The sequence below is a fragment of the Salmo trutta genome, chromosome 25, assembly GCF_901001165.1.
Source record: "Salmo trutta chromosome 25, fSalTru1.1, whole genome shotgun sequence".
Taxonomy (NCBI): domain Eukaryota; kingdom Metazoa; phylum Chordata; class Actinopteri; order Salmoniformes; family Salmonidae; genus Salmo; species Salmo trutta.
In genome coordinates this window covers 37,205,408-37,213,722 of record NC_042981.1, presented here as the reverse complement: position 1 = coordinate 37,213,722, position 8,315 = coordinate 37,205,408, and the positions used below count along the sequence as shown (strand labels likewise).

General features: G+C 40.2%; 1 long non-coding RNA gene across 1 annotated transcript; it reads right to left on the bottom strand.

Moving 5' to 3' along the window:
* Nucleotides 1–6,409: 6,409 nt before the first annotated feature.
* LOC115162733 (uncharacterized) lies at nucleotides 6,410–7,076 on the bottom strand. Its single transcript, XR_003869630.1, has 4 exons — nucleotides 7,020–7,076; nucleotides 6,819–6,918; nucleotides 6,546–6,719; nucleotides 6,410–6,431 (listed from the first exon to the last, which is right to left on the bottom strand). It is a non-coding gene; the product is annotated as an uncharacterized LOC115162733 (long non-coding RNA).
* Between the last annotated feature and the right edge of the window lie 1,239 nt (nucleotides 7,077–8,315).

Here is an 8,315-nt window from a genome sequence, read left to right as displayed (position 1 = left end):
GACCATACCAAACTAATATATCATACTAATTTGAGTGTCTCGGATTTACATTTACTATGTTACGTCTAATCTATTAGACCAGGCTGACAGCAGTTCTAGACTATGGTGACATCTATACTGAACAAACATATGAAGTGTTGGTTCCATGTATCAAATAAAATATTTTAAAATAAAATAAATATTTTGTGCACAAATTGGTTTATCCCTGTTAGTGAGAATTTCTCCTTTGCCAATATAATCCATCCACCTGACAGGTGTAGCATATCAAGAAGCTGATTAAACAGCATGATCATTACACAAGTGCACCTTGTGCTGGAGACAAAAGCCCACTAAAATGTGCAGTTTTGTCACACAACACAATGCCACAGATGTCTCAAGTTTTGAGGAACCGTGGAATTGGCATGCTGACAGCAGGAATGTCCACCAGAGCTGTTGCCAGAGAATTGAATGTTCATTTCTCTACCATAAGCCACCTCCAACGTAGTTTTAGAGAATTTGGCAGTACGTCCAACCAGTCTCACAACCGCAGACCATGTATAACCACGCCAGCCCAGGGCCTCCACATTTGGCTTCTTCACTTATTGGATAATCTGAGGAGTATTTCTGTCTTATAAAGCCCTTTTGTGGAGAAACTCATTCTGATTGGCTGGGCCTGGCTCCCAAGTGGTTGGGGCTATGCCCACCCATGGCTGCGCCCCTGCCCAGTCATGTGAAATCCATAGATTAGGGCCTAATGCATTTATTTCAATTGACTGATTTCCTTCTATGAACTAACTCAGTAAAATCTTTGAAGTTTTGTTGTTGCGGACAGCATGACCCCCTTTTTGTGGGAACTCAGTCGGGTTCTCAACTTGCTGTTGAGAGTTAGAATAATAGAATACACAAGGTGCTATTTTTTAAAATTTGGTGGTGCTTCAGCAGTCACTCAATTAGCCCATGTCAGCTAATAAAAATGGGTAAGTTGGTCTAGCAGCCCGCTTTCTAAACTTGTAGTAAGCATGGTCGAGTTACCGACCAGGGTGGGGCCCATTGCCATTTTTAATATGACAACTGATGATCAAACATTTGCCTCCAACCTATGGCAAAAAGTGTAGAATTGCATGAATTGAGTTAGAAAAATTAGAAAATATTTTCTCCATCCCATTACAATATGTGCAGGAAATGAAAACGTTCTCTTCGCTGTCACGAGGGCGGGCTCTAAAACGTTTTGCTCACAAGGTAGGTGGAGAGGGGTTGTATGGATGTGGGTATGCAGACCTCTTACTTATTTTTATTTTACCTTTATTTAACTAGGCAAGTCAGTTAAGAACAAATTCTTATTTACAATGACGGCCTAGGAACAGTGGGTTAACTGCCTTGTTCAGTTGCAGAACGACAGATTTTTACCTTGTCAGCTTGGGGATTCGATCTTGCAACCTTTCGGTTACTAGTCCAACGCTTTAACCACTAGGCTACCCTGCCGCCCCAGACCTGCGGTCTCTCATGAGTTAAATTTTGTTTGTGGCCCCCACCCCCATCAAAGTTGCCTATCCTTGATCTATATGAATGCAACTGCCTTTGGGTTGCTAGATGTTCGGGTTAGACATCCACCCACCCTACTTTAGTTTTTGCCTTAAGTAACCACCTATCTCATGTGATCATACCAAAGGTAACAATTATTTTTTGTGGCCCCTACCCCCATCAAAGTTGCCCATCCTTGATCTATATGAACGCCACTGCCACTTCATTTAAAGACGGATGCAGTTTATCATAGCGTCTAAGGCATTACCATGATGAACCATGTTAAGTTTGGCATTTAAAAAAAGGAAACAATTAACAACTCACTATTTGGACTATGTAACGCAGTTTAAAATGATCATACATCTTCTCATGCTCATTACAATAGTCCCTAAAGTGTTTGAGAAAATATTGTTGATGCATTCAGATGGCCACTCTATACCAGTAGATGCATGTTAGCACATATGCTTATATGCTAAAAAACTTGTAAATAAATCTTATTCTTATGAACCGCAGGAACAAATGACACCACATTTAAAATGTATGCCCATGGTACATGTCTTAACTTAGTTTGGGAAAGTGCAACTGGATTGGTCAAAAGATGGCTGATTTTATTGACCAATCAAAAAATTGGATTTTACGTGTGTCCATTTAAACCACTAAATTCACTCCACAGTGCCTATCAACTTGTCATCTCTACCATTGACATCCCTATGATGAGCCACACTAAATGTGTTATTGATATCTCAAAAACAAGGAAACCATTAACTCATTCTGTGCATATGTAACGCTAATGCTAAAAACCCTCTGCAATCATCTTCTCCTCATGAACCATAAACCAGATTCACTCCAGATGTATTTACTCATTACATCAGCCTTGAATGATTGAGAGGAAAATGTGTCTGCATTCAAATACTGCCGCACTTTACCTATAGAGGCACATATGCTAATGCTAAAAAAATACTTAAATCTTATGCTTTCTCTGATTGCACATAAAGGACGATACACTCTCAGTCAAAAGCAGCCAACAAGTACATGATTCCATATGTGTTATTTCATAGTTTGTCTTCACTATTATTCTACAATGTAGAAAATAGTAAAAATAAAGAAACCCTGGGATGAGTAGGTGTGTAAACTTTTGACCGGTACTGAACATGATAGTTCTTGCTTTGTTATCCAACTGATCTTGTCCTTTCTGTCAACCCCGTTCATTGCTGCTTGCAGATATATTTCAGGCTACACAGCTGAACTAAGCTCATGAAGCATTTATCAGTTATATTTTTCAAGAATCAGTGGTTATATATAAAATTCTGAAAAAAAATGTAGCAATTGCAGATAATCTAGACCAGACTCTTTAGTCTTTATATTTATCATATGTGAAAATGGTTAAATACATATTTATGCTACATTTGACAGTTACCCATCTTGGCAAAGATAGTTAATGACTTAATGCAACCAGAATTGGCACATTTATCCTAGGGACCTTAAAAGCATCCAATTGAGTTTATTTATCCATCAATGAGTGAGACTGGTTTGATCATGAAAGTAAATAATCCCAACTAGTCTACCATACCTAAACCTGCCACTATACCTTAAGCCGAGAACCAAATACATTTTTATTTCAATATTCATATCTTAATGTAACGATGTGTGTTTGTTCTTTTAGGATAAAGATGAGCGCTCCTTCCCTCTCAAGAGGCTGTCTGTGATCCTGACAGACTACAGGAAGATACAGGTCATTATTCATAAACCAACCAGACAATATACTCTACATCTTGGGAAAATAAACCCAGTCAACATTTGGTGTTGATGGTACATAAAGCTATCTTTAATTTAGAATGTGGATACTTTGAGATTAGAAAGGTTCAGAATTCATTTAAGACAGCACAGTTAAAATACATGGCACATGGAAATCAAGAGAGGGTGGTCTACAGATGTAGGTGGGATGGGCTGAGAGAAGTTGAGGGGTGGCATTAAAAACTCATGATCTGTAACAGGACCGAAAACACCATATCATGTATACCGTATGTCAATCTATTTCATGTGTAAATAAAACAATATTTTGTCATATAACATGTGTGAAATGTATGAATAATCTATGTAACAAAGTAGCTGGAGAAAAACATGTGTAAAAAAAAAATATAAAGTTATGTTTGTCCTCTGAAGAGAATGGGCCAATAAGACATTTTTTTATCAAATACAAAATATTATCATGCATTTAGATATCTTATACCTAAGTCTAAGATGTCAAAGTTTCAATTAATGGAATATACACTGCTCAAAAAAATAAAGGGAACACTTAAACAACACATCCTAGATCTGAATGAAAGAAATAATCTTATTAAATACTTTTTTCTTTACATAGTTGAATGTGCTGACAACAAAATCACACAAAAATAATCAATGGAAATCCAATTTATCAACCCATGGAGGTCTGGATTTGGAGTCACACTCAAAATTAAAGTGGAAAACCACACTACAGGCTGATCCAACTTTGATGTAATGTCCTTAAAACAAGTCAAAATGAGGCTCAGTAGTGTGTGTGGCCTCCACGTGCCTGTATGACCTCCCAACAACGCCTGGGCATGCTCCTGATGAGGTGGCGGATGGTCTCCTGAGGGATCTCCTCCCAGACCTGGACTAAAGCATCCGCCAACTCCTGGACAGTCTGTGGTGCAACGTGGCGTTGGTGGATGGAGCAAGACATGATGTCCCAGATGTGCTCAATTGGATTCAGGTCTGGGGAACGGGCGGGCCAGTCCATAGCATCAATGCCTTCCTCTTGCAGGAACTGCTGACACACTCCAGCCACATAAGGTCTAGCATTGTCTTGCATTAGGAGGAACCCAGGGCCAACCGCACCAGCATATGGTCTCACAAGGGGTCTGAATATATGAAGAAAATGTAGTATATTTCAGAAGAACAGAATAGCATACTCTGAGTTGTCCTTATGTAAGATCCTGGTCGGGCTTTGGCTGTGGGCTACAATAGTTCATTTAGCAGACAAGATTTGGTTAGAATTCCAAGGCATTATTTTATAGTATGTTCAAATAGAAGTATGTTTGTAGCACAAAATATCTTACAGGTAGGCCCTCTTTCACTCTCTCAATATGTCACAAGCGGACAGGCTCCCAGAGGCAGGGCCATAAAAGGCCCCAACTCATTCGACCTCCATGAGGAAGGAAGGATTCCCAGATGATCTTTTAGCTGTTCTGTCTTCATGCTGTTCTGGGCTGATGGCTGTTGGAGAGGGGAGCTCTGGGAATCCTTCCTTCCTCATGGAGCTTTTTGAAGGTGAGTTGAATATTCAATGTGATGTATGTATATAGATATATAAGAATGATATGTCTTAATTGTTTTCATTGACATGTATGTTAAAAAAAAGAAGGCTATTTATCCATTGACCAGTAGCCATTGTTTTTATTCATACTGTTTGTAAACAATAGCTTCTGCCCTCTTAGGGTCTATTTGACCCTCTTACTATATCAAACCTCTCAGAATAGAAAGTATGATCAGAAACTATGATAATAAACCATGAACAACTATGAAGCCATGTCTGGGTGTGTGAGTGATGATCTATTATTTCATTGTGTAATATTACTCTGTCTCTCTCTCTCTCTCAATGTATAACATTTCACTCAATGTATACCAAAGTAACAAAAATTGAACAACGTTTCAACGTTTTGTACTGCAACAGTTATGAAAGACAATGACATCCAATTTTTAGGCAATTATTAATATAATGTGTTACATAGTGTGCATCTGTGATAACTTGATGTAATAGATCCTCTCTCTCTCTCTCTTTCTCTCTCGGGCTATGAAAAAGACAAAAGACATGACATTGACTCCTGAGTGTTGATCATTTTCCCACTCTACAGCCACCCTGGTTATTATATGACCCTGATGGTCATCTATAGTCACCCTGGTTATTATATGACCCTGATGGTCATCTATAGTCACCCTGGTTATTATATGACCCTGATGGTCATCTATAGTCACCCTGGTTATTATATGACCCTGATGGTCATCTATAGTCACCCTGGTTATTATATGACCCTGATGGTCATCTACGAAGGTTGGAACATCTTGAATAGCAATAAGGGGCACATGTACTCTTAAATGTCCATTCAGCACAGCCCTCGGAGCATGGTTCCTCTCTAGTTTTAATCCTAGGTTTATGACTTCTAGGGAGTATTTCCTAGATGCTGTGCTTCGGCATATGCATTGATGGGTCTTAGATTTTTAGACTCGGTATTTGTAAAACACTTTGGGACAACTGCTGATGGAAAAAATGAATTTTAAGAAATACAGGAAACTAGCAATTGCTGTACCAGGCAGTGATGCAACCAGTCAAGAAACTAAAAAGATTTGGCATGGGTCCTGAGATCCTCAAAAGGTTCTACAGCTGCAACATCGAGAGCATCCTGACTGGTTGGATCATTGCCTGGTACGGGAATTGCTCGGCCTCTGACCGCAAGGCACTACAGAGGGTAGTGCGTACGGCCCAGTACATCACTGGGGCTAAGCTGCCTGCCATCTAGGACCTCTACACCAGGCGGTGTCAGAGGAAGGCCCTAAAAATTGTCAAATACCCCAGCCACCCCAGTCATAGTCTGTTATCTCTACTACCGCATGGCAAGCGGTACTGGAGTGCCAAGTCTAGGACAAAAAGGCTTCTCAACAGAATTCAAAATGCATCTAAATATATTTTGTTCTGTCTATGGGATACATAAATAAAATGTTTTTTTTTGTTTAAATGAGTATAAAATATACTTGCCTGTACAGTAAGTAAATGTAGGAAATCCAAAATGCACAAAAATATGTTTTTGTAATGTCTAAAATAAAATATGTGTATAATATATACTTGTCTGTAACGTAAAGCAATGCAGAAGCAATACGTTTTTTAATGCTGAAATCCACTCTGGGCAAATGGCCTGTTGGACAAAAATAAAAAATGGTTAACATCCTTGCTACTTCAGCCATTTGCTATGTTAAAGTAAAATCTCAGTTAATGATGAATGGATACAATTTGGAAGGATTTTCCATACCTCAGTAGGGTAGAGTGTCAGGTGGCACAACCATTGGTGCCATGAGGTCAAAGTGTGAAGGAGGGAGCAAGCCAGAGAGCTGTCTAGGAAGTAGTCCAGGCCCATGGCTTGGAGGCTTTGAGTTGGTCTCATCATTGTAATGCATCGTAGGGTATCTGCAGCCCCATGGACCTGCTGGTAGTGGGAAAGGTGTTAGCAGGAGACCACCAGGGACATCTATGATTGGCTGACACAGTCTTGGTTAAACCACATGTATTCTAAAGCAATATTCACCTGCTTTCATAGAGTAAGGATTCACTCCTTTAGGGACACTGCCAGTGTTCCCCTGATATCCATATGTCCCCATCGGTGGAGGTGGTGGTACACACTTGTTCTGTAAAACACAACACATTTTCCAAATTGTTAGTAATATTATCACAGTTGAAATACAATGGTTGTTCACTGTTTTTAATTTAATTGAATTTAAGTGTGTACTTCAGCCTTGGGCTCAGTTTTGTTAAACCATCTGTGCAGAGTTGGATCCCAGACAATCTGAGGAAGAAGATATTAGCAATGTGAAGCAAGCCACAAATAAAAAAAATAAAGAATCCACTCAATTGTCTCTACATAGAAAATAGTGTTAATAAACAGTTCCTTACAGAGCTGCCTTTGTCCTCAGGTAGATGAACCTCCTTCTTATTAACTCTTCCACTCCCAAAGATCCAGCTGAGCCAGCCTCCACTGTTATTGTGAACAGCAGGGGTCTCGGGCTCAGCCACCGACCGGCTGCCAGTCTGGCACTGAGGGTTGGCCTCGGAGTGTTCAAATTTGACCAATCACCAAACTATTTCTGCAAAAAATAGTCACATCATCACAATATTACCGCATAGAACTGACCCATTACCACAGTACAAAAAGAGGGCTCGCAATTTCAACCAATCACCGCACATTTACTGCATAATATGGTTCAATCAAGCCAGACGTCAACACAGTTTTTTCCCTTGTCAGCGCATTTTTGCAACAAATTGGACAAAACAATTGCATATTGCTATGCAAAATGTCATAATTGTCGCTGCAAAATCTAGCATATTTATCCGCAAATATCAAAAAAATCCATGCGAAATCCTTGAGAGATTCACTGGAGTATGAAAATGTGTACACTCACTACTGTAAGTCGCTCTGGATAAGAGCGTCTGCTAAATGACTAAAATGTCAAAGTAAAATGGAGCTAAACCTGTTGTATGTAGAAAATGCATGAAAGTATTACAGCTATACACTCACATGAGCCATACATTTAATCTATCACAACTTATTCTCACGCTATCACAATGGTCATTTCTTTACTAATTAGGTAAGGTTAAGTGACCTCTTCTCTTGGAATAGAAATCCACAGGTGGAATACCCGCTCCACCATCCCATTTCCACAGTGGTGCCACCATGGGGATGATGGGAGGTGGTTGTGGCCATTCTTCACATGGACACTAGCTGTGAGGAGAATCTCCTCCCTCTCTGCAGGGACACTAGCCTTTGGGACGATCCCCTCTCTGTGCGCAGGGACGCTGGCCGTTGGGAAGAATCCCTCCCTCTGCGTAGTGACACTGTCCATCAGGAGGATCAACTCCCTCTGTGCAGGGATGAGGCCTGATGCTCGGAGGATCTTCTTCTTCTACGCAGTGATAGAAGCTGCTGAGAGAATCCCATCCCTCTGTGCAGGGACACTGACTGTTCGGACATTCCCCTCCCTCTGTGATGGGATGAGGCCTGATGCTGGGAGGATCTTCTTCTTTCGCA